This window comes from Balaenoptera musculus, chromosome 5, assembly GCF_009873245.2.
Source record: "Balaenoptera musculus isolate JJ_BM4_2016_0621 chromosome 5, mBalMus1.pri.v3, whole genome shotgun sequence".
Taxonomy (NCBI): Eukaryota; Metazoa; Chordata; class Mammalia; order Artiodactyla; family Balaenopteridae; genus Balaenoptera; species Balaenoptera musculus.
Window position 1 is genome coordinate 39,112,140 of NC_045789.1, and position 26,734 is coordinate 39,138,873.

Sequence of the window (26,734 nt, forward strand, 5' to 3'; positions counted from 1 at the left end):
TCTGTCAGGGACTGACTGTGTCTGCCTGGTGCATAGTAGGGGCACAATCAATATTCCTTGAATGAATGTCTCCCATGCACATAGTTGTCTAAATACTATGGGTGAAAGAGTTTGGGAAACTGTAACACAGTTTCTGCCATTTGGGAGCTTATAGTCATTTAAGGAGATGAGGTTAAATAACAAAGATGGTATATGATCAAGTGTCCATAATCAATACATATAATAGGAATTCAGAGGAGAAAGACATTTACCTCCTCTGAAATGGTGGTAGGCCACACTGGGATTGTTGGGGGGAGGGCAGGAAAATGTGGTGTGGGAGGAATTCCAGCAGCAGCAATTGTAAGCACTTGGCCTGGAAAGGGACTCATATTTGGGGCAGAGAGGACATTTATTTGGGGCATGGTGACCATACTTTTCCTAACTAGAAATCAAAAGCTGTGGGTTGATAATGGGTAGAACATTGGAAACTGGCACAGTCACAGTCTTGGAGAATCGGTCTGGTATAATGTCAAAAAGTAACAGTAAGAGACTGAAGTTACAAACTACTTTTGTAACTAGATCAGATTATGGAAAAACATACATACAGGTCTCTTTCTAGCTTCAGACCAACTTCAGTGTAGTTTTATTTTACTTCACATACTTCAGAGATTTCCGAGCTTCTCCTCCTCCTTTAGCTATAACTCTGTAACCCATTGTTCCATATGAACCCATTGTTTTTAAATGAGAAGCAGACTGTGCAAACATGTAACAGGGAGCTGTTGCAGTTGAAGCTGAATAGGGTGCCTCCTATCACAAAACCAATCCATATCACCCAAGGTAACAATTACTAATTGGGCTTATGTTCAGATTGTAAAATTCCAACTATTCTGGTGTTGGTAACAACCAAGTTCTTGTGTTTGTGATAAATTTGAACAGAGTGAACTACCTTGAGATGTTTTATTCCCTCCCCCTGTGTCCCATCACCCATCACTCATTGTCTTTGGCAGTCTTTTGATTTTCTAAATGCAGGTGAAATTCTTATTGAAATGTTAAAATCAAACTTGGCTGTGTTTTTGCTTTGATTTTAGGCTAGCTTGAGACACACCAACAGCAGGACCATCTCAGATCTTTGTTATGGCAACTCAGGCAAGAAGCTGTTGAATTAGACCCATTTCCTGTAGATGAGAAACCATACAAGCAGTGGTGAGTTGCAAATTTAAAAAAGTTCCTTAGCAGGAAACATGTGATCTATATAACCAATTTAAATATTGCATGTGATTTAGTGTATAGATTGGAAGAAATACTGCTCCAAATAATGTCAACTAAAGAAGTGAAAATCAACAGGACAGAAAGTTTAACTGATGGTGTGGTGCTATTAATACCACATGTAGGAGCTACAGGTCTTTAGGTGCATAAGTGCATTGTATAACACCATGACGCTACCACCCTGGATGATACCAGCCTAAGTAAGATGACTGCAATGAATAATTTCATGTGGCTGCATAACAGTTGGGTAACAGTATTTTTCAGTGGCTTTTATTATTTGCAGCATAATTCTATATTTTACTGATTCATCCTCTCTAGTAGAAGAATTGGTTCTGAGCTAAATTACAATGCTAAATTCCTTTTAGGAATATATATATATATATGTATATATAGGGTATATGTAATATATATTAACATAACATTTAGATCTTTAGACATAAGGGAAGAGAAATCAACATCACAGTTTTATAAAGCTCAATTTGTGGACATTTTAGCCTACAAATTCTTTGCTTAATAAAAACAGTATTAAAAATAGATCCAGTTGCTTTGCTAGTTGGAATAATTTTAAAATCTTCTTCTTATTTTCTAAAAATATCAGCACACACAGGCACAGTATATTTTTTAATCAAACACTTGATGCTTCATAGTCACCAATGTCAATAATCAATAGATTCCAGCAGAGATGAACTAATTATAATCTGTAAAACAACATCTTTGAGAAATAAGAGTATGACAGTGGTGCTTGTAAGACTCCAAAAGAAGCTGTTTTGAACTAGTGATCAATATCTCTCTTTCGTTTGTTTAGTGGCTTATATAACTCTGAGGATGCAGGCTGCCCTATGAATCAATGCATAGTCCATAACTGCAGAGGACTGATGAAATTAACCCTATACTTCTTTCACATCATGATTCTCATTACAGTCTGCTTATAATTATATTGAGAAAGCAGATATAATAGTCATCACTATGCTGTATGTAATCAATATGTATTAAATGTGTTTGTTATGACTGAGAATCATATGTAATTGCCAGTAATCAATAATTTCAATTTAAAATAAGGGTGATATTTTATGGCTGAACTTAATATTTTGAGTTATGTGTGCCTCCCAGTGATGTAGAAAACATATATTGCCCCATCTTAAACATATATTCATTAAGCAAACATTTATTGAGAATCCGTGGTGTAGATATCATCCTTAGCTCTTGGGACAGCTGAAAAATACAGTACCTGCCTTAAAAGAGCTATGTTTAAAGAATGTGGCACTTATGATAAAGTATGCCATTAAAAAAGGGAGTTATTTCTAAAGAGTGTGGTACTTATCCGCTGCTATTAAATGGGTAGACATTGGGTGATAAAGGAAGTGCAGCAAAGGAGAGTCTAAGACAGATCGGATGGGGATTTGTTAAAGAAGGCTTCCCAGGGGGAGTGATATTTTAGCTGAATGTTAAGGGCAATAAGGGGTTAGCTAGAAGAAGGGGAGCAGTGAGAACATTTTTCAAGGGCCCAGAGACTTGAGAGAGCCTGTGTGTTTGGGGGCACTAGATGATATTTACTATGCTGGGGCATAAATGGGGGTGGTAGAGATAAAGCTGAAGAGAGGTACAGGAGATATATCATGAAGGATCTTTTAAACAGAGCTAAGGAATTTGTATTTTATTCCAAAATGAAGAAGCTTTGAAAGATTTTAAGTAGAATGACATGATGAAATTTATTTTTTAGTAAATATCATGTACCTAGAAGAGTATATAAAACAAATACAGTTTAAGGAATAATTATAAAGCAAACCTCACATAACCACCATTCATATTAAGGAGCAGACTCCCAGAAAGCCCTTTGTGCTCCCTTAAGATCACATGCTTTTCCTTTCCCGTTAGAGGTAACCATTACCCTGCCTTTTGTCATGCTTATTCTCTTGCTTTTCTTTGTAGGTTTTCAATCTTGTAATCATAGTAGTATATATTGATAAATTCTTAATCACCTGATTTTGTGAAACACTGTAAGATTCTTCCATGTTGATGTATGTAGTTTATTCATGTAACTTATGTAGTATTTTACTCTATGAATATACCCAAATTTACTTATCCATTATTATGGTAGATATTTGGATTGTTTCTATATTACTTAGGTGTGTGTGTGTCTGTGTATATATATATATATATATAAAATAACCTGAGTTATTTATATATAAATGTACTAAGTAAATGTTAAATAAATACATTTACATATAATAATATTAAGTATACATATGATACTTTTTATGCACATATATTATTGCTCGTAGATTCTAGTATACATGTATAAGAGCTTCTCTAGCATACACATCAAGGAAAGGAACTCCTGAGTGTTGGGGTATGTGCACATTCAGTTTTTCTAAATAATGCCAAATGTTTTCCTCAGTTGGTTGCCTCAAGTTATATTTCCATCAGCAATATATAAGAAGCTCTATATCCTCACCAATACTTGGTTTTTAAGTTCTTAAAATTTGCTGATCAGGTGGGTACCTAGCTGTACTCATGGAAGTATTAATTTGCATTGTGCTGACTACTAATAAAAAGAACATCTTTTCATTTTTTATTGGCCATTTGATCTTCCTCTTTTGTGAAGTGCCTGCTCAAGTCTTTATGATACTTGTCTTTCAAAATAATAACTAGCATTTATTGAGTTCTTACTGTGTATTAAGCACTGTGCTAAGCACTTTACAAACGTTTAATCTTCATATCACCCTTATGATTCATAGATAAGGAAACTCGGGTTTAGAGAGGTTAAATAGCTTGCTAACAATCACACAACTATGAAACAGTGGATTTAGCATTTAAGCCCAGGTCTTTCTGACTCCAGAGTTCTTCAATTTCTTGGATAGTGTCTGGAAAAGGGTTAGATTAGAGCCAGAGAGAACTTGTAAGGTGCTATTGCAGAAATTCAGCTAAAAGATAATAAGGGCGTAAACCAAAGAATCATCAGTAGGGCATAAGTACAAAGCAGCTAGACTCAGTAGTGAACGTCATGGGTGAAGAAGAAGGAGGGTTTTAGAATTCTCAAGTTTTAAGACCTGTTGGCTAGGTAGATTCAATATTAGTCATACAGTGTATATTTATATCCCAGGTGTTGTGGTAGGTTTTAAGAATGTATTTTATGATTCCATGATTCAATGAGAGATAAATTTAATTCACAGGATTATAAACTTTAGGGTTTAAAGAGACCACAGTGTTTATTTGGGTCAACTCTTTACTGTTTTAAAATGTGGAACTTGGTGTGAAAAGAGGTTAAGTGTCTTGTTCAAGATCATATGTTACTGTCAGGTTAAGAATAGACACCAAGCTGGCAACGAATGCAAAGAAATAGCAACTTGCTTGATTTTTTACATTAATAAGTTAAAATAAAATCAACCTCCCTTATCTCTTAAACATTTCTCACATCAGTTTCCTTTGAAATAAATCTATTGCTACAGCCAAAATTAGGCCTCATTATCATTGTTAGCAGTTTTACTTAAAGTAGTCTAGCATATTATCTTCTTGCTCATGATTCTACCAGCTCTTATTTGCAGTTGTTACCATGTGACTGCCCTGCTTACTTTGATATGCTCCACGGCCTATGTAATAAATTCCCTTCTACTTAAAATATACCATACTCCCATCCACCTCCAGTTTAGGAATTGATGATCTCTCAAATTGCCTGGGGGCACCAGTGTGTTTCAGTCTTATCATGCACTCAAGTGTTTCTTACCTCTGTGATTTACTTCATACTGTCTATTCCGCCTGTACTCACCCCACCCCTCCTTTACTTAGTCATTCATCGTTTAAGACCTTTGCGATTCAAAGAGTGATCTGGGGACCAGCAGCACGGACATTATCTGGGAACTTGATTAGAATTGCAGCATCTCAAGTCCCACCTACGTCTACTGACTCAGAATCTTTCAAACAAGATTCTCAAGTGATTTAGTGTTTGGAGGTGCTGCTTAGACTCACTTTAGACTTCATCAGATGTTATCTCCTTCCAGAAACCTTTCCTGACTCCTTCCATTGGGCATTCCTTCCTGGTGTTCTCACTGTAGCCTATGCATGTCTATCTCACTGCATTACCAGTGTGTTTTATTAACTGTTTATGTGTCTGTCTCTCCACCTTAGCCTGTGAGTAATTTGAGCCAAATCTATTATCTTTGACTTTTCCATGCCTAGCACAGTGCCTGATACTTGGTAGTACTGCATGAATATGTGTTGAATGGTTGACAAAAGAAAGAAGAAAGAGCAAGATCTATCTATCTATCTATCTATCTATCTATCTATCTAGATAGACAGACAGATAGATAGATAGAAACAGAGGCAGAAATAAGAAAATTACAAGGAGAAAAAACATAACCAAAGGGACTTTGTAGAGAAATAACTAGACTACAAAATAATGCACCAAATATTGTACCTCTGGATATAATCTGCAAAGCAGCCTGACAGCCTGACGGAGAGTCTACAATTTTATTTAAGTAGATTGGGTGATAAATGTGAATATTGTTGCCAAATCCCTCAGAAGCAAGGATTACCTTAATTTCTTAATTTTACCAAAATTTCTTAATTTTGTTATTGTTGTTGAGTAAATTTTGGCAAAATTTGTTTTACTTTTCTAAACAAAATGTCTTACTGTCCTTTTAACTACTCAGAGACTGTTCGGAATATTTTGTGAAAGAAGATAGAGGATGCAGGTTTATTTTGAAGTTGTACTGGAGACAGAAGTTACAGACCTGTGAGTGGAGAGTAGGCACTTTATATAAAGGAAATTTCTGATTATTAGGATTGTTTGTCAGTCTGTGCTTTTTGAAAAGTAGCAAACTTTCCAGCACTGCAAGTATTTAACTGTCTTCATGGTTGACCAAATGTACTACTTTATGTGGGAGATTGAACTAAGTGACTTCTAGGGTTTAAGGTCCTTATGAATTATGTGTCTATATATGTTCAGAGAGGTGTGGGAAGAATGAGAGTTATAATAAAGATTATAATAGTGGATAACATTTATTGAGTGATTATTTTGTGCCACACACTGTTCAAGGCACTTTCCATGCACTGATTCATTTAATCTTCATAGAAATCCCACTGAGCATTTCTATTTTACAAATCATGAAACTGAAACATAGGAGGCTTAGTAACTTGCCCTAGGTCATGCAGCTAGTGGTGGTAGACCCAGGGAATCCAACTCTGGAGCACTTCCTTTTTTATTACTATGTCGTATCCTTTTCAGAATTAAAGGTAAAAGTTGGACCTAAATGGAACCTTAAACATTGATATGGTTTCCAGGTAAGGGTAAGAACAGGGATTCCAAGAAATGATAGCAGCATAATCAAAGTAAAAAGTGTTAGAAGTGAGTATAACAGATTTGTGGAACAAAATATCTTATACATGGGACGAATAAGAGAATATTCAGAAATATGTCATTATAGTGCTGCTCTGTCTTGCTTCTCCATGGCTGCAAGTTACCAAGGTGCGAAATTAAATCCTTAGGCCTATTTAACCTTAGTAAGACCAACATAAGTAGACCTTTTAAAGGCTTTTCACTGATTGGTGGTACCTCAAGCTATATCTCTTAGGAAGATAGATTTGAGAGGTCCCAAGTAATTTGATGTCAGATCAGGAAAATCATACTGTTTTCCTGGAACTTATCTGAAGAATGAGTCAGCATAAATTTTAGGATATTTCAGATTCTTCATAAAGAATTCTCCATATTCTGATAAATAGTATCAGAGGAACTACTATTAAAATAAAAGTATGAGATATTAATGAAGATGTGATTAACATAAGAAACCTTCTCAGATTAGGGCTTATTGCAAAATTTAGTCTACAGTTTAACAGCATTCATTACATGTGATAATGTATTATTTGTGGTATAGATGCCAGAATTTATACATACCAGATATTTCAAAGTTTTCTTTCTAGTTGTACTTTTGGAAGCTCTAGTTGGTTTTTTGGTGCTTTAAATCCTTGAGGCCCACTTTCAAATGCCTTTAAACTTGAGAATGGATAACCTTGACAGTATTGTTTTTAGAAAGTCATTTATAAATCTTAAGAATCCACATAATTCTGCTTTGGAATTTAGTTTATTAAGATTTAAAGATATTACACTCCCCCTCTTCCCCTCCCCACGAGAAAAAGATTGAATAAATTGTATTAGGCAAAAACTATGTGAAATCGTGGGTAGGAAACAATTAATTTAAGCTGTTTTTCATTTTTTATGCGTTTCAGCCAAATATATCATGTCACGTGTCTGTTGACTATGCTCTTGCCCATCAGGGTTCAGGTCAGCAGCGTGGAACATCACAGGCAATCAAATCTCATATGCTGACCTACTTTTCTAGTCTTGGTCCTAAGTATAGATATCTGACCCTGTGTCATGATCTAAGGAGACAAAATGCTCTCTGTTCTCAACTCTCTCTGTTTCTGAACCTGATATAATGTGTGAAATTTCCACTTACTCCTTTGGTTGAAGACTGTTCCTATTAAAATGGAAATGTTATGGGAATTCCCTAGTGGTCCAGTGGTTAGGACTTGGCGCTTTCACTGCTGGGGCCCGGGGTTCAGTCCCTGGTCAGGGAACTAAGATCCTGAAAGCCATGCAACGGCCAAAAAAAAAAAAAGAAAAAAAAAAAGAAATGTTATGAGGTAAAGTGGTTGGCTAGCTAACCTGATAAACTTGAGTTAAGGTGTGAATTGGTGTTGATGGATTTTGAATCTAGATAACATCCACACTTGGATAAATGTCTTAATGCATTAACATAGGAGACTAAGGAAATGGAATATATAGGAAAGGTTTTTACATGGGAAGGAATCAAGAGTGGTCTGAAAGAGATTGCTTTGTTAGGGGTTTAGCAGATTATTTTAAAATTTTCATTATATTGTTTCTGGAAAAGGAAGAGAACTTGATATTAGAGTCTCATTGCAGCTTTGTCATGAATTAATATTCCTTTGGGCAAGTCTTAACCTAGCTGAGTTTCAACTGTGTATGAGGCAGTTGTGATAGATGATGTTTAAATTTCTTTTTAACTGTACAAATTTTATGGATTAAATTGTATAGATTGAATTAAAGCATGGAATAATACCCAAAAAGCCAGGCCAAGTGGAGTACCTTGGTGAGGGGAACCTTGGCCAGTGAAGGAACTTCATAGGGATGAAAAGCTGCTTCATGGACAGCTGAAAGGAAAGAATAGGCCAGATGGAGGCTTAGAAGGATCTTGAACACAGGCTTGCCTATGACCAATTTTTGCTTTGACCCTCCCCCTTTTATTATCTTTGCCTTAATTCTACCTATTCTCACTCTAAATCTAGAGATAATATATTTTAGTTATAGGAAGTTACTTCTAATTATTGAGACTTTATTATCCATAAGGAAGACAATTTATGCATAGGCAACCAAATTGACTGCATCTATTTCCCTAATTTGTATCTTTCTTTATCCTAAAATTATCCTCTGATAGTGAAGGACTAGTGTGCATAAAGGTTTGTTTATTGATTTATTTATGAGACGATTCTTTAAAAATTTGTCTTTAAAATCATGGTTTCTAAGCTGTATTGGGATTTACCAACATATCAGATGAAACGATTAGTGTCTTAATCACCTTAGATATTATATCAATACAACACATTTACATGAAGGTTAATAGATATTTTCAGTGGGCAGATTACTGTGGTAGAATCTTTGAGGAATGAAAAAGACACAATTCTTCCCATTTTCCCTCCCTCCCTCCCTCCTTTTTTCCTTCCTTTTTCCCTTCCTCTCTCCCTGCCATGCTCTCTCCTTCCTCTCCCTCCTTCCTTCTTTCCTTTCTCCCTCAGGTATTTACTGGCTTCCTCCTCTGTGCTAGGTGCTGCAGCATCAGAGATAAATTCATCTCACACATAGGATAGATAGTTGCTTTAACAGAGGTGAGTTCAGGGAACAGCGCAATTACAAACGATTCACCTATCGCCCAGACATTCTTAACTGGGGTTCCACAGAAAGACATGTGTCCGAGTGCTCTAAGGCAGCAATTCTCAGACTTTGTGGTCTCATGATTCCTTTACACACTTGACAATTATTATATCCATTGGTATTTACCATTTCAGAAATTAAGATATCAGTTTGAAATATTTAGGTAATTAAGAATTAACAACAGTAAACTGTTACATATGTTAAATAAAATATCTAGAATGTATCTTTTAATGAAAACTGCTTTTTACTAACCAAAAATAATTTAGTGACAAGCATGGTATTACATTTTTGCAAATCCATTTAATGACTGGTTTAATAGAAGACAGCTGAATTCTCTTACCTACTTATGCCTTCAATCTGCTGTTATATCACACATCACGCAGCCTCTGGAGGACTCTACTGTACATATGAGAGAAAATGAGAGTGAAAATGGCAAACTGTGTTGTAATATTATTTGGAGTTAGTTTTGACCTCAGGGGCCCCTCTGAAAAAGTCTTGGGGACCTTCAGGGTATCTGTGTACTATGCTTGGAGAACCACTTCTAAAAAGCATCTACTCTATGTAATGAATTAACATCTCTTTATGATCTAGAATGGTAACATTCCTGGAAAAACAGAGAAATAGTGTGTTTGGTCATTCAGAGGAGGAACTCTAGATGAGAAAGTCTGTAAGATTATAACCTCTGTGTAGGCAGAGATCTGTTTCTCTTTTTTACCTACTAGCTGTCACAGGGCCTGACACATTGTTGACTCTCTGTGAATGTCAGGGATAGAACATTCTAATAAGACAGATGTACTTTCATAAGTCACAATAGCCCTAGGTAGAATATGGGGAGTGCAACAGATAAAGGTTAAATGGGTACTGTGGACTTTGAGGGAACAGCCATTTTCAACTGAGGTATTAGAAGGGATTCATGGAGGAGATAGTATCAGAGTAGAATTGTGAAGATAATTTTAGTAGTCAGTGTTGGAGTTGGAAAGGTTACTTCTAGAAGAGGGAACAGAGTGAGAAAAGAGAAGAGTGAGCTTTGGGGTTCGGAATGTTAGGCTTGTGTGACCTAGGCACAGAGGAGATGGCATTCAGGGAAATGGCTGGGACAAAGATCGGGGTCTGATTAAGGGAGGCTGTGAAATTCCTTCTATGAAGGCATCTGGGTCTGTTTCCATAGACAGTGAAGAGCTACTGCTGCTTTCTGAGCAGGCTGAAGAAAATGAATCTGGGAGCAATGTTGAGACTGGTTTAGGGAGGAGAGAGGATGGATGCAGGCTGATCTATTAGAGGGAGGGAGGCAATGAGACTCCAGCTTGAAGAAGAGGTAGTAAGAATCGGTGCGGAAGGCTCCAGTAGGTAGAGAAGGCCCCCACTTTCAGGTAATTCGGAGTAAGAAGTTGTAAAAGAGATAGCGCTTCAGTCACTAAGGAAGGGGAATGCTAGGTTCCTTATGATTTCATTGTAGACCCAGCCACAGTATTACTAAGCAATTATACAAAGGTCCTTGGACTTTGGTTTCTCCATATGTAAAATGTAGAAATGGATTGCTTGCCTATTTGTGTCACAAGAGTCCGTGTAAGGATTAATGAGCTTTTTGACAGAAAGGCGCTCTATTAATCTAAGCCATCAATAATAAAAATGAGAATGTTTGCCGGGTGCTTTTGCTCCTATGTGGAAGGCTGCTATGCAAATATGAACTACTGCCTGGAACTATTGTCATTGTTAATAATAGTAAAGTCATTACCATGAAATGCCTACACAGCAAACTTATTCTCTGTCAATTCCAAAATGAGATGATGAAACCAGGCATGGAAGTCCATTCTATTTTGTTCATTATGAATCTTGCTCACTGTAAACTATTTTAAGAGTATTTGTATTTTAAGAGTATTTGTATTTCATTGTATCTCATTATTTCCACCACTCTATTCTGGTCAGGTTTCTCATCGTTATCAGAGGCCTCCTTATCCTGACTTTTCTCTACGCAGCTAGAGGTGGTACAACATTTGATGTGTCTGGTACTTGCATCTGTGTTCTTGTTAATTGTGGCTACTTCCGTTAATTTAACACTTAGCTGTATAGCATGGTGCTCAAGCGTGTACACTCCAAAGTTAAACCACCTGGATTTAAACCCCAATTCTATTAGCTCGTAGGAGATCCTGGTTAAGTCACATGATCTCTTAAGCTTCAGTTTCCTTATCTGTAAAATGGTACTAATAATAACGCTGATGTCATAAGGTTATTGTGAGGGTAATACATGTAAAACACATAGCATAAAGTGCACAGTAACTGCCAGGTTTTGTTTTGGTTTGGATCAAATTTATTACCATTATTGTCAACATGTTTTCTTTCCTAATCAGGTTCCTGTTCCATACTTTGTTAATTCATTATTTGTTTACTGAGTTAATTTGTGACCACATGATTTATCATCAACCTTTTCTTTACCTAGAATAACATTCTTGAAGAATCCCCAAAATCTTAATTTTTTTTCATTGCCATATATATATATATATATATATATATATATATATATATACACATATATATATTCCTACTGGGCTTTCTCTTGCCTAGCAAATCAGGTATTTAATTGTGCTGTGAATATAAGGGATCTAATAACTTGTTCTAACCATCCAACTGGTATTATTTCCCATGGCACATTGTTATTTTCCCACACAATCTTCCTATAAAGAAAATTTTCTGGCCATCTTCCTTCTTGATTCTTGTATTTTATTCAATCTGTTCCCAAGATCTGTAACAGTATGTTTCTGTCCTTGCTATCCATCATGTCTTTCTGGACTTCTAAAGGCACCTTCCCATATGATCTCAGATCCATTGGGATCCATTTGAAACATTCACCAAGCCCTTGGTGCATAGTGTTGAGGCTCAGTGAGTGGTTTGGGCTACAACAAAACCTGTACTCTGCTCACCAAACCAAAGCTCATTTTTATAACTTGCATAAATACTTCAAGAGTTATTGGACCACTGTGGTCCTGCTCAGTACCCAATCAGTTGTTATCCATTACTATTGATATGTGATGCTTATAAAGTCCTGTGAATTTTGGCCCCGTATATCATTGGCAGATTCTCCTCTTGCCACAGCTGCATGGACTGAACATTCATCCACTCTCTAGCTCTACGTTGCCTCTAACTTCTATGGAACAGGAACCTCATGAAGGTAATGGTCTTGCTTCCTATGAAAAGTTGATCCTTATTTGCTAATAGTGAATCTATTCAAATTGTAGAGGACAGAATGAAAATGACTACTGAAAATAGCTGCTGTTGGAGGTGGGAAGATGATTAAGTAGTAAGGCAAATCAGAATAAATTAGCATTTAATCAGTTCCTTCTTTTGTAATTCCAGTGTTGAATATCTGTCTTAATCATTCTGGCTCAGAAATTGTTTAGATGGATATACTAGGAGGGAGTTTTGTTTTTGAAAATTGTGATGGTCAATCTGATACTGGGTCACTGAGATTTAAATTTAGCACCTCAGCTTTACCCACCTTTCAGTATGAGGTACACTTACTTTAGCCATCTGCTAATTGTGTGATCTTAGCCTGGTTTCTTGGTTTTCTCATTTGTAAAATAGGAACAATAAATGCATCTGTCTCGTAAGGTAGTTTTGAGAATTTCACTTAATTTTCACAAGAGATGTAACATATAAGAGAGCTTAAGTTATTAGAACAGTGCCTGGCACAGAGCAAAACTTCAATACCTATTAGCAAGTATTATTACCCATCTGAAATAGCATGGTGGTGCAGAGCTTGATTCTGGAATCAGACTGCTGGGCTTGAGTCCTAACTCTATCACTTGCTGCCTGTGTAATTTTGGACTCCTCTATAACCTCTCTGAGTTTCTGTTTCATTTATAATTGGGACAGTGTGTATCTACTTCACAGAGTTTATGTGAGGAATAAATGGAAGTCACAGAGTGTAATTTTCATTGAATATTAGATATTATTTTTGTAATCCTTATGACACATGCATTATATAGTAATTATAATAGTAAATGCTCACAGAGCACTTACTCTGAGTCAGGCAATATCCCAAGTACGCTACATGTATTATCTCATTTATTCTTCACAGTACCTTACAGTGAGGTAGGTACTATTACTATCTCCTTTTACAGATGAGTAAATTGTGTCACAGAGAGGTTAAGCAACATGTTCAAGGTCCCAGAGTTAGTGAGTGGTGGAGCAGAATCTGAACACTATGCATTACACTTTATTGCCTCTTTACTTATGACAATAAAGAAACAAGTTGACTACAGTGTCTAGAGAGTGAAATTAGACTGTTAGGCTAATGATTGAGGCTCTCACTGTGTCCTACCCTCTTTGAAACCCTAAATCTATTCATATGGTCAGATAAACCTAGTGAAAATGAAGATTAATAAGTAGCACTAAGGAAGAAGAGAAGGTAAGGCAGTTCGTAAAAGGGGGACCTGAAGTCTCTGTGGTTGAGTAAGGAAGGGAAGCCTCCAAGCCTTCTTGCCCCAGGTAAGCTCTTCCTGTCCTGGGGTGAGGTGAGAGGGCAGGTTCACACAAAGACTTCTCGTCTTGTTTAGCTCCAACTTCTCCCCTTTTCCTGCTTCTGCCCTAGTCACTGCACGACTGTCTGAAGCCCCAGGCAATCACATATATTTACTATTTATTTATAATTAAAATAAGTGTTATTTTATTGTGCTTTAGCCTCTGTATGTCCCTGGCAATAGTTGAGATGACTTTGTCCTGTACTGCAGGCCTGCTCTTACACCCTGTATAACAGAATAGTGCCTGACTACAGAGTATGGGGCCAAAGGGCTTTGGCTTTCAAGTCATACAGATCAGATCCAAATTCCCAATCTGACAATGGGCAATTACTTAACAATTTTAAGACTTCCTTTCCTTATATATGAAATGGTTATGTTTTACATATCCCATAGTTTTTGAGAGAATTGAATGTGAAACATTTTAATATGGCATCTGGCTAGAGCAGGGAATTACATTTTGTTATTGTTACTATAACACTAAAACTTTGAAAAATATTGGTTTGCTTTGGATCATTACCAAGCAGTTTCATATTGAAATAACTAAAGAAACTCAGTTGTTATCATGACATATGCCCTGGGATACTTTCAATAAAATAAAATAATTTCATTTTCATCCTCATTAGCATGTATACTCTGGAGTGACCCCTACTAGGTTTGGGGAAAGCAAGCTGTGGAAAGGGTATAGGGCTGGGAAGTGCAAGAAGAAAAATGGGTCTATAAAATTGTACTCTGCTGTTTATTTATGTAAGTGAGATGATGTATGTGGAAGTGCTTTGCATATTCTCAAATGCTTTGCAAATATAAGATTAAAGAATAATTTCCATAGGAATTCTAACAAGAAGAGAAGTATGGAATTAGCCAAGGAAGGTAGAGAGAAGAGGAGATCTTGCATTATATGTTAAGGAAAGTATGATAGTATGATGACATTGGAGGTGCAGGGTTGATGTGTGGAGATGGGCATTGATAGTAAAGTCCTGTAGAGAATCTTAGCAGGTGAACGCAGGTAGAAAATTAGGCTATCTTCCTTCCTCTTCCCTCCTACATCTTCCTGTTAGTATTGATGATATCAATCTTATCATCATATATGTGTATACATACATATATATATATTTGAATACCTATTATTCTAGGCATTGAGCTCAGAAAATGTCACGTCCTTGTAAGATCATAGACTGGTGAGGGACACAGTTCCCTTCATAGCATGTATCACATTTTGTAATTATATAATTCATTTGTATGTTTACTTTAAACAGTTACATAAATATGAGAACTATTCCTGGGGGGAGGGCTCCAGTATTTTCTGTGCGCATATTACCAGGATACTGAATATAGTTTAGGTGTCAGAGAAAGTCTCCTTGAGTAAAGTTGGTTGGGTAGGAATTATCCAGACAAAGGAAGGATGTTGGTGGAATGGGAGAAAGTCTCAGGCTGAGGAAACAGCATCTGTGAGAGTCCAGAGGTGACCAAGATTTGAAGAGCTGCACATTGTGCAAGAGAGAGAAGAATAACAAATGAGGCTTAAGAAATATTCAGGGTCCAGATTCCATCATGAAGAGCCTTGCATGCCGTGTTCGTTATGACGTAGGAGGGTTGTAAGCAAAGGGTTGGAGGCATGATCAGATCTGAGTGTTAGAAGAAGGCTGCCTTTGCTGTATGGAAAATGTTTAGAGAGGGGGAGGGCCAATGGTAAAGAGACAAGGAGGCTGTTACAGTGTTCCAGAGAGACATAGTAGTGGCCTGGACTTGCTGCTGCAGAGGTAGAAGAGAAGAGGCTGATCATGTTCAAAGGATATTTAAAAGGGAGATAGAATCTGTAGGACTTGTTTGCATTTGGAAGACGAGGGAATGACAGAGTCAGACATGATTCCTGGTTTCTGGCTTGAATGGCTATGTAGGTGGTGGTTGCAGTTTTAGAGAAAGGGAGTGCTGGAGGAGGAACAGGCTTGGGAGAAAGATGAATTCGGTTGTGGACATGTTGGATTTGAGATATCCAGTAGGCAGTTGCATACGTATGTTTAAAGTTTAAGAAATAGGTGTGGGCTGGAGATTACGTTTAGGCTTCATCAGCAAGTAGAAGGACCCTGTAGCTAGCGGAGGGGGGTGTGGGGGAGAGAGAATCTAGGAACAAACCCTGATAAACACAAACAAAGAAGGAGAGACCCAAGAAGTAGGAGGAAAATTATAATAAAAAACAATAAAAGCTAAAATGTGTATGACAGTTACTATGGCCAGGCACTATTTTATGTGCTTTTACATATATTAAATCAATTTACTCATCTCGAAAGTTTGGTGGTACTGTTATCTCTGATTTTACAGATGAAAAATACGTGAGTCCAAAAGAGGTTAAATGACTTAAAGACTGTCACACAGCCTGTATATGTAGAGCTGATTTAAATGTGGGCTTTCTGGCTTCAGAGTTTGTGGGCTCTTTCTCTATGTTCTTCTGAAAGCCATGAGGTTGTGCTACAAAGAAACTCTGGAAAGAGAGGGAGTCTAGAGCTGTGTCACTTCCTAGAGGCCAAGGAAGGTCAGGGCTGAACGTTGCCATTAGGTTTAATGACATTTACCACTAACAAGAACTTGTTTGCTGTTGTGGTGGCCCAAGAAGACAGATCACAGTAGGCTGAGAATCTACTGAGAGATGAGGAAATAAATACAGCATGTATGGATGGTGTTGTCTAGCAGTTTGACAGAGAAGGTGAGGAGAGAGGAGTTGGGAAATTCTAGATGACAGCCTTGGGATAGGAAAAATGTCATGGAAACAACTTGATGTGTGGGTAGAGCAGAGAGGGATTTTTTTTTTTTTTTTTTTTGGCTGCGTTGGGTCTTCGTTGCTGCACGCGGGCTTTCTCTAGTTGCAGCGAGCGGGGGCTCCTCTTTGTTGTGGTGTGCGGGCTTCTCATTGCGGTGGCTTCTCTTGTTGCGGAGCATGGGCTCTAGGCACGCAGGCTTCAGCAGTTGCGGCCTGTGGGCTCAGTAGTTGTGGCTCACGGGCTTAGTTGCTCTGCAGCATGTGGGATCTTCCCGGACCAGGGATCAAACCCATGTCCCCTGCATTGGCAGGCGGATTCTTAACCACTGCGCCACCAGGGAAGTCCCACAGAGGGGTTCCTTATGACAGGAATAAATCTGAGAAACGTTGCTTTTTCTAGAATAAGGCAGGTATGGCCTAAAATAATCATAAGACAATCCTTGATTATAAATTAGAGTTTGTTGTTTTTAAAAAATCTTTACAGCCATACAGTAATTAGTTGATTGCCCTTACCCATCAGTCAGCAGCATTAAATTTGGATGCAAAACCTATGGCCAGGAACCTACTGATTTGTGATTTCTCTCTTGAGAACCTTGGGAACAAATACATTATAAATTTTACCCAGACATAAATAGAGTGCTCTCACCTAGGACAAGTGACAATTATATTTTAGTGCATTTCACTCCATTTGCTCACTTCCTTCCATTTGTTACAGATGGCAAGAACTGCCTTGGGGAAGTTTCCCTAAAAATTGCTTTTCCTTATAGCTTCAAATCAGGTTTAATTTTGACCCTAGGCTTTTGTCTTAGAAGGTCAGTTGGACCGTCATCCCTGCTATAACCTCCAGATTATTAGGACCTCTTGCGAAAGATTTTGTGGAAAGTTACAGGATGAACTGGCCTATTTCTCTGTGGGAAGGTAGGGCACGGGGAAATGTCACAAATGCCAAAATGGTACAATGCTGCATCAAACCACAATCAGTGCCTTCATAACAAAGGCTGACTGGAACATGTTCTTTAACATTCTATGGAATTTGATAGGTGGCATTCTTTCCTTTTTCCATGATAGAGAGCTAAATTACTAAGAATATATATATATATATATATATATATATATATATATATATATATATATGTTGTTGTTGTTTGTTTGTTTGTTTTACTGAATCTCTAAGATGTATTAGTTCCACAAGTTTTTTGTTTTCCCTATCTTAAATCCACAGCATGAGTTTGATGACTTTGTGAAACTTTAGAATAATTTAAAAAAACCAAAAATTTTCTAATGGGGAAGAATGATTTATAAAATGATGAACTTAAGTGTAAAGTTGTATTTAGTATAAAGTTTTATTTAAAATAAAGTTTATTTAAAGTTTTATTAAATTTATTTAAATGTAAAATGCATTTAAGTGTGCTTTTATTATTTTAACACCTTAATTTTGTTGTATTAGTTTGTGTTTTTTTAAACATCCATAATACATTTGCACATTATTTGAAGAAAAAAGTAGTGTGCCATAAAGAGCTTTGCTATATGGGCTTACTATACCTTTTTAGGAAAAAATGTGAGGTTATTGGTTAGTCATTTTCGAGTCCCCATTTGGGGCTAAAATGGTTCCCAAAGGAAAAGGAAAGTAAGATTAATGACAGAAAGACATAGTTAACCATTAAGTGAATTTCAGTTACAAACCCTGTAAAAGCATAGGCAAAACCAGTTAAAGAATCATTTTTCTTTAGTAGTACGGTTTTTTTTTTTTCTTACAAACAGGCCTTGTAGATAATTATACTTGCTGGATCATTTGTCATATTGCGCATTTCTTCACATTAACTATAAAACATATTTCATGTGGTCCATTTCATGATTGATTTGTTGCTCTTAATAAAAAGTGCTTGAGCCTTCTCCTGTTAAAAGGCTTCAGTGACTATTTGCTTGAGGAAATTTTCAGCATATAGTCTTTGTTGAATGAAAAACAGGCAATGAAGCCAACTGAGAACATTTTTCTTTTCAGTTCAGTGAGATCATGAGAGTGAAGGAACACCTGTGCTCTCAGGATACGCCTCTTAGTGTCCTTTTCTGAGAGTCAGAAACAGAGGTGGCTTTTTTTTTTTTCCTGTTTGGCTTGTTCTGATGAGACTCTACTCTTGAGTTTACAGGCTGATGTAAGGGTGTGGAGGGGACTCTGTAATCACATTCAAACTTGAACATGGCTATACATCATGTTTGAGAAATTTCCTATATTCAAAGGGAATCATGGAGTCTGTATTGTGTTCTGTGTCTTGCCTGTGTGCCATTAAGTGAGAGGATGGATGATCCTTCCCTGCTTCTGTTGCTGTCTGCCTTGCATGGAATTATTTACACCTTTGGAAAGCCCATTTTTCCGACTCGTGCTTTGGTGAGAGCTTGAGAAAGGCTATAGAATGTCTTTGATTGTAAGAACTTTCCTGGTGGATTAAGTCAACCTTGAGACAGGAAGGCATTGTTCCTACTGTCTTCACACCTCGCTTTTTAGCTTCCCTGTAAAGATTAGTCATTAGCTCAGGTGTTTAAATATATATAGTGACCTGCACTCTCTGAGTTTATAGATTTATTGTAGGTCATTCACAACATTGATAAACTGCTTGTCAATACTTATGTTTTCTCATTGGTAATTTTTTTCACACTTTTTTTATTCAACAAACATTTATTGAGTATCTAGACATTGTGCTATAATTCTAGGATGAAAATGAATATTATACAGTTTCTACACATGATCTATTGGTACCCAGAAGGAACACTGACAAGTATATTTAACATATTTAATTAGCTTAATATTTTGACAAAAATTCAGAATCCTAACCCATCATTATGACTATGTCAAGTTAACATATAGAAATGGAAGCAGCCCCCTTAGTAGTGATCCCTATAGCTTAGTCTCTACCAGAGCTTCCCTCAGGTGTGGAAGAGCAGATAGGGAAACGTAATGACAAAGATGAAGTTTATCTTGAAAGCCTGCTGCTTGCATCTGTTTTTGATTCACTCGTGGGTACTTACAAATCCCATCAGGTTGAGGAGTTAAGCTAGCAGGTACCTGAGGTTCTCATGAACTTCTATTTGAACACAAAGAAACTGAAAATAAGTGTCATATTATTATTGTATCACTTCCCATAGAAAGATACTGATTATTCTGAACAACACAAGACAATACACATTTATGTGAATTCTCATACATGTAGATACTCATTTTAAGGGATAAAGACACCTATGTACACATACTCACACACAGCAGGGTACACATATGTTCCTCTGTGTTCTCTCTGGTGACCCCTCATAACTGAACTTTCCTGAGTTAGGGATGTAAAATTCTACTAAATTAAAAGTCTAGAAAATAGTTGCATCTGTCAGTCCTAATCCAAGGAAGCTTTGTTTTACCCCCTTCGTTGCTTATGAGATTTATCACTTTGGGCATAGCTGCATTTGAAAACAATAGAACGCATTCTTAAAATATGTTTTCCCCAAAATGTTCATTCTTCCTCCCTCGCTTCCCCTTCCTTCCTTTCTGCATTCATTCATTTTGGGAAGGTAGAAATGAGGTGACCGCTAGTAAAAACTAGAGAATAAAATTATTCAGCAAAACTAGGGGAAGAAAAGGCAAATTTGTGACTCAGGATCTTTGCATAGGGGTATGGCAGGAGGCGCAGTGGAGAACAAAGTGATAAGAACAGGCATGGAAGGGAGGAGAAGTCACACTGTTGTGAGCCCCAAACAGGGATCTCTTTTTGCTGACCTTGCCCTTGACCATGGCAACACGTTGTGGAAAGTAAAATGCATCTTCCTCTTTATTACACAGTGCTGGTTTCATACTTAAATAAAACTGTAATATAACAACGCAGTTTAGTGTCTATATTAATTGTGTTCTTAAAATCTCTGTAATAGTCATAATGTGAAAAAGTGTAGAACTAAGAGTTCAGTGAATTACGTATAAACTTATATACATATAAGTTATATGTAAAAACTTATATACATTTATCCAGCTGATTAAGATATGTTTAAATATGTTTATATTTGTGGAGAGTGTTTGATTACAAATAGAGTTTATAACATTTAATAAACTCTAAATAAATATTGAGATTTTAGGAAAAATAGTATTTAAAAATACAGTATTATGCTACTTAATGAAGCATTAAGTAGGATGTTGAGATCATGTTGTCCTTCAAAGGACTGTATTGAGTGCAAGAGTGAAACTTGTAAATGTTTAAACATTTGCAAAAGAAAGTAGTGCTATAAGTAATTCAGGGAATAGTGTCAAACATTATAAGGTAGAATTCCTTAAGGTTTTATTGGTTAAAGAAGCATGTTGGCCCTGACTGAAGAAGAAAAATCCATGTTTTTTAAACCTCAGGGTGAGATAATTTTTTAAACCCCAGGGTAAGATAATCTGTGGTAGAAGTCAAAAACAAAAATCAAGGTATTGTGCATTTGGTAAACTTCTTTTGGAATACGCAAGGTTTCCAAGATTTGTAAAATTTAATAAAGTATTTGACTTTAAACTGAATGGATTACATACCATGTGAAATAGAAAGAGGATGAGTCCTTGTACATTACATCTACTCCCGCTACAAAGTTGTGAAAAGGTTCTTAAAAGAGATTTAAGAATGCTGAAAGTAATATAACAAGGAACAAGGTGGTTGAATACTTACACCGTGTAGGTTTAAAATCAAGTAAGTGTATCTATTTCCTGTGCTACTAGGCATATTTATATAATTGTTAGCATGAACAGTTTACTCCATATTTCATTAGCTATTTTATCTCCATACTGAATGTGGTCTACTTTTAGTTCTGTTATTTGTTATTGCTTAATTTCTTTTCCAATGGTGAAAAGAGCTATAGACTTGTACTTGGTGGATTTTCAGCTATTTCTTCTTAAAAGTCTTGTGTAAACTGACCCCAGATGACTCCAGAGGTGTACTACTCTAAAAGGAGTTTAGACTGTTATCCAATAGGTCTCCATTTTCAATGCTTAGGGGGAGTTGCCAGAGGAAGGGAGAAGCTATGGCATGCCACCTCACCACTAAATCTCCTCTCAAGTGCTACTGCCCAGCTCAGCCCTTACCACTTCTCGGCCAACCACGGCAGTTACCTCCCTCCTGGTCTCTGCCTCAGCTCTCTCCACACTTGAATGCATCAGCCACAATGATGTCAGAATGAACTTTTGAAAATAGGCTGGACTTGCCTCCTCCCTGCTGACATGTATCCACCGGTTCTCAAAGTCCAACTTTCTTACCACAGTAACCAAGTCTCTTTACATTCTTGCCAGCCTCATTTCCTGGCCTTTGTGAATCTGAGACTCTGGTTATTCCTTGAACACGCCATGTCCTTTCATGCATTTCCTTCTGACAGGAGTATTCTGTGCCTCCTAATTTCAGTCTCTGACTGGGTAAGTCACATTTATTTTGCAGTGTCCCTGACTCTGTGAAGGCCTTTCTGGGCATTTTCACACCCAGCAAAAATAATCCTCCCTTTTCTTGTTCCTCATACCTCTTTTGACTGAGACGTCCTCAAAGATAGGGTTATTTTCTTCTTACCAGTCCTCTGGCACGCTGTATGAACATGCTAGGTGCTCAATTAATATTGGTTGACAAACAAATAAATTCTTCTTAGAGTTTTTGCTTTATAAATTTTTCATATATTCTTTTCTCCGTGATAATTTACCCATTTGATACTGGTTAAGTATGTATTAGTAATCTAAATCAAATTATTGTTTAAACTAAGGAAACAAGGTGAAATGAATTAAGGTGTAGCATTCTACAATAAATTATTTTTTACTTAAAAGCTTCTTTACACTGCAACTATAATAAAAATAACAATGTTCTAATTTGAGTTTTTGCAACTTTCAAATAAGCATTACAACATTATTGACTGTAGTTATTATGCTATATGTTATATCCCCTTATCTATTCTATAACTGGAAGTTTGTATCTCTTGACATCCTTCACCCATTGCGTGCCCTACCCCCACCCCGCAACCCTCTTCCTGCTAGCAACCACCATTCTGTTCTCTGTATCTGTGAGTTTTGTTTTCTACATTCCGTACATAGGTGAGATCATATGGTATTTGTCTCTCTTTGTCTGACTTATTTCACTTAGCATAATTCCCCAAGATCTAGCCATGTTATTGCAAATGGCAAGATTTCTTTCTTTTTTATGGCTAGTAATATTCCATTGTGTGTATATGTATGTATGTGTGTGTGTATCACATCTTCTTTATTTATTCATCCATCCGTGGACACTTAGGTTGATTTCATATCTTGGTTATTCTAAACAATGCTGCAGTGAACACAGGGGTGTGTATATCTTTTCAAATTAGTGTTTCCACTTTCTTCAGATTAATATCCAGAAGTGGAATTGCTGGATCATATGGTAGTTCTCATTTTAATTTTCTGAGGAACCATCATACTATTTTCCATAGTGGCTGCACCAATTTACATTCCCACCAACAGTGAACAAGGGTTCCTTTTTCTCCACATGCTTGCCAAAACTTACTTGTTACCTTTTTGATGATAGCCATTCCAACAGGTGTGAGGTGATATCTCATTATGGTTTTCATCTGCATTTCCCTGATGATTAGTTATGTTGAGCATCTTTTCATGTGCTTGTTGACATCTGTATATCTTCTTTGGAAAAATGTCTTTCAGATCCTCTGCCAATTTTTAAATCAGATTGTTTGTGTTATTTTGCTATTGAGTTGTATGGGTTCTTCATATATTTTGGATATTAACCTCTTATCTGTTATATGATTTGCCAATATATTTTCCCATTCAGTAGGTTGCCTTTTCATTTTGTTGATGGTTTCCTTTGCAATGCAGAAGCTTTTTAGCTTGATGAAGTCCCACTTGTTTATTTTTGCTTTTTTTGCCTTTGCTTTTGGAGTCAGATCCAAAAAATTATCACCAAGACTAATGTCAAGGAGCTTACCACCTATGTTTTCTTCTAGGAAACATGGTTTTAGTTTTTAATCCATTTTGAGTTAATTTTTGTGTATGGTGTAAGATAGTAGTCTAGTTTCATTCTTTTGCATGTGACTGTCCCGTTTTCCCAATACCATTTATTAAAGAGATTGTCCTTTCCCCATTGTATATTCTTGCCTCTTTTGTCATAAATTACTTGACCATTTATGCATGGGTTTATTTCTGGGCTCTCTCTTCTGTTCCATTGATCTATGTGGCTGTTTTTATGGCAATACTATACTGTTTTGATTACTATAGCCTTGTAATATAGTTTGAAATCAGAGAGTGTGATGCCTCCTGCTTTGTTCTTCTTCCTCAAGATTGATTGCTTTGGCTATTTGGGGTCTTTTGTGGTTCCATACAAATTTAAGAATTCTTGTTCCAAATCTGTGAAAAATGCCACTGGAATTTTGATAGAGATTGCATTGAATATGTAGATTGCTTTGGATAATATGAGCCTTTCAACAACATTAATTCTTCCAATCCATGAGCACAGAATATCTTTCCATTTGTTTGTATCTTCTTCAATTTCTTTCACCAGTGTCTTATAATTTTCAGTGTACAGGTCTTTTACCTCCTTGGTTAAATTTTTTCTTGGGTATTTTTTTAATGCAATTGTAAATGGGATTGTTTTCTTAATTTCTCTTTCTGATAGTTTGCTGGTAGTGTACAGAAACACAGAAGATTTTTGTACATTGATTTTGTATCCTGCAACTTTACTAAATTAGTAAGAGTTTTTTGGTGGAGTCTAGAGTTTTCTATATATTAAATCATGTTGTCTGCAAATAGTGACAGATTTACTTCTTCCTTTCCAATTTGGGTGTCTTTTATTTCTCTTTTTTGTCTAATTGCTATGGCTGGGACTTCCAATACTATGCTGAATAAAAGTGACAAGTGTGGGCATCCTTGCCTTGTTCCTGATCTTAGAGAAAGCCTTTCAGCTTTTCACTGTTGAGTATGATGTTAGCTGTGGCCTTGCCATATATGGTCTTTACTACGTTGAGGTATGTTCCTTCTATACCTACTTTGTTGACAGTTTTTATCATGAATAGATGTTGAATTTTGTCAAATGCTTTTGCTGCATCTATTGAGAAGTTCATGTGATTTTTATCCTTCATTTTTAATGTGGTATATCATGTAGATTGATATGCATATGTTGAACCATTCTTGCATCACTGGTATAAATCCCACTTGATCATGGTGTCTGATCCTTTTAATGTATTGTTGAATTTGACTTGCTAATATTTTTGCTGGGGATTTTTGCATGTATGTTCATCAGGGATATTGGCCTGTAGTTTTCTTTTTTGTGGTGTCTTTGTCTGGCTTTGGTGTCAGCATAATACTGGCCTCGTAAAATAAGTTTGAAAACATTTATTCCTCTATAATTTTTTGGGGAAATGTTTGAGAAGTATAGGTATTAAATCTTCTTTAAATGTTTGGTGAAGCTGTCTAGAAATGGACTTTTGCTAGTTGGGAGGTTTTTGATTAATGATTCAATAGTTTTTCTAGTGATTGTTCTATTCAGATTTTCTATTTCTTCATGATTCAGTCTTTGGAAGATTGTATGTTTTTAGGAATTTATCCATTTCTTCTAGGTTGCCCAATTTGTTGATGTGTAATTGTTCATAGTAGCCTCTTATGATCCTTTGTATTTCTGTGGTATCTGTTGTGATCTCTTTAATTTCTGATTTTATTTATTTGAGACTTATCTCTTTTTTTTCTTGATAAGTCTAGCTAAAGGTTTGTCAATTTTTAAAAAATCTTTTCAAAGAACTATCTATTAGTTTCATTGATCTTTTCTATTGTCTTTTGGTCTCTATTTAATTTATTTCCATTCTGATCTTTGTTATTTCCTTCCTTCTACTAACTTTGGACTTTGTTTTTTTTTTTCTAGTCCCTTTATGTGTAAAGTTATATTGTTTGAGATTTTTCTTATTTCTTGAGGTAGACCTGTATCTATGTGGCCTTTTCTCTTAGAACTGCTTTCACTGCATCCTGTAGATTTTGGTAAGTTGTACTTCCAGGTTCATTTGCCTCAATATATATTTTGATTTCTCCTTTGATTTCTTTGTTGACCCATTGGTTGTTTACTAGCATGTTGCTTAATCATCAAAAAATTGTGATATTTTTCTGTTTTCTTCTTGCAGTTGATTTCAATTCATACCATTGTGGTTGGAAAAGATGCTTGCTATGATTTTAGTCTTTTAAAATTTATTGATACTTGTTTTGTGGCCTAACATATGCTGTATCCTAGAGAATGCCCCATGTGCACTTGAGAAGAATGTGTATTCTGCTGCTTTTGTGTGGAATGTTTTATACATATATGAAGTCTACCTATTCTAACATGTCATTTAATGCCAAAGTTTCCTTATTGATTTTCCCTGTAGATAATCTATCCATTGATATAACTGGGGTATTAAAATCCCCTACTTTTATTGTATTGCTATCAGTTTCTCTCTTTTATGTCTGTTAATATTTGCTTTATATATTTAGGTGCTTCTGTGTTGAATACACAAATATTTAAATGTTATATCCTTTTGTTAGATTGACCCCTTTATCGTTATGTAATGCCCTTCTTTGTTGGTTATTATAGTTCTTGTTTTAATATATATTTTGTTTGATATAGGTATAGCTACCCTAGCTTTTTATGGTTTCCATTTGTGTGCAACATTTTTTTCCATCCATTCACTTTCAGTCTGTCTTGTCCTTATGTCTGTGTCTGAAGTGAGTCTGGTAGGCAGCATAAAGACGGGTTTTGTTTTTTTTTTTTTTTTTTTTTTAAATTTTAATCCACTCAGTCAGTCTATGTCTTTTGATTGGAGGATTTAGTCAATGCACATTTAAAGTAATTATTGATAGGCAACAGTTACTGCCATTTTGTTAATTGTTTTCTTGCCGTTTTGTAGTTCATCTCTGTTCCTTTCTTCTTCTCTTGCTCTTTTTCCTTGTCGTTTGATGACTTTTATAGTGTTATTAGAGTCCTGTCTTATTATCTTTTGTATATCTACTATAGGTGTTTGCTTTGTGTTTACCACGAGGCTTACATATAAGTCTATTTTAAGTTGATAGCAACTTAAGTATAAACTCATTCTAAAACTTTGTATTTTTACTCCTCCCCCACATTTTATGTTTTTGAAGTCACATTTTACCTCTTTTTATTTTCTGTATCACTTAACCGATTATTTTAGTTATAGTTATTTTCAGTACTTTTTTTCTGTTAACCTCCATACTAGCTTTACAAGTGATTAATTCATTACCTTTACTATATATATTTACCTTTACCAATGAGATTTATACTT

At 36.1% G+C, this 26,734-nt stretch overlaps 1 protein-coding gene across 5 annotated transcripts in view; it reads left to right on the top strand.

Annotated features, from left to right (window-relative positions):
• MAPK10 (mitogen-activated protein kinase 10) overlaps positions 1 to 26,734 on the top strand; it is a 332,407-nt gene that overhangs the window by 3,990 nt on the left and 301,683 nt on the right. For all 5 annotated transcript variants that reach the window (XM_036853897.1, XM_036853895.1, XM_036853896.1 and 2 more), the window contains exon 2: positions 1,068 to 1,182. The gene's annotated coding sequence lies outside the window, so the exon portion shown is untranslated. The remainder of the gene's footprint in view (positions 1 to 1,067; positions 1,183 to 26,734) is intronic.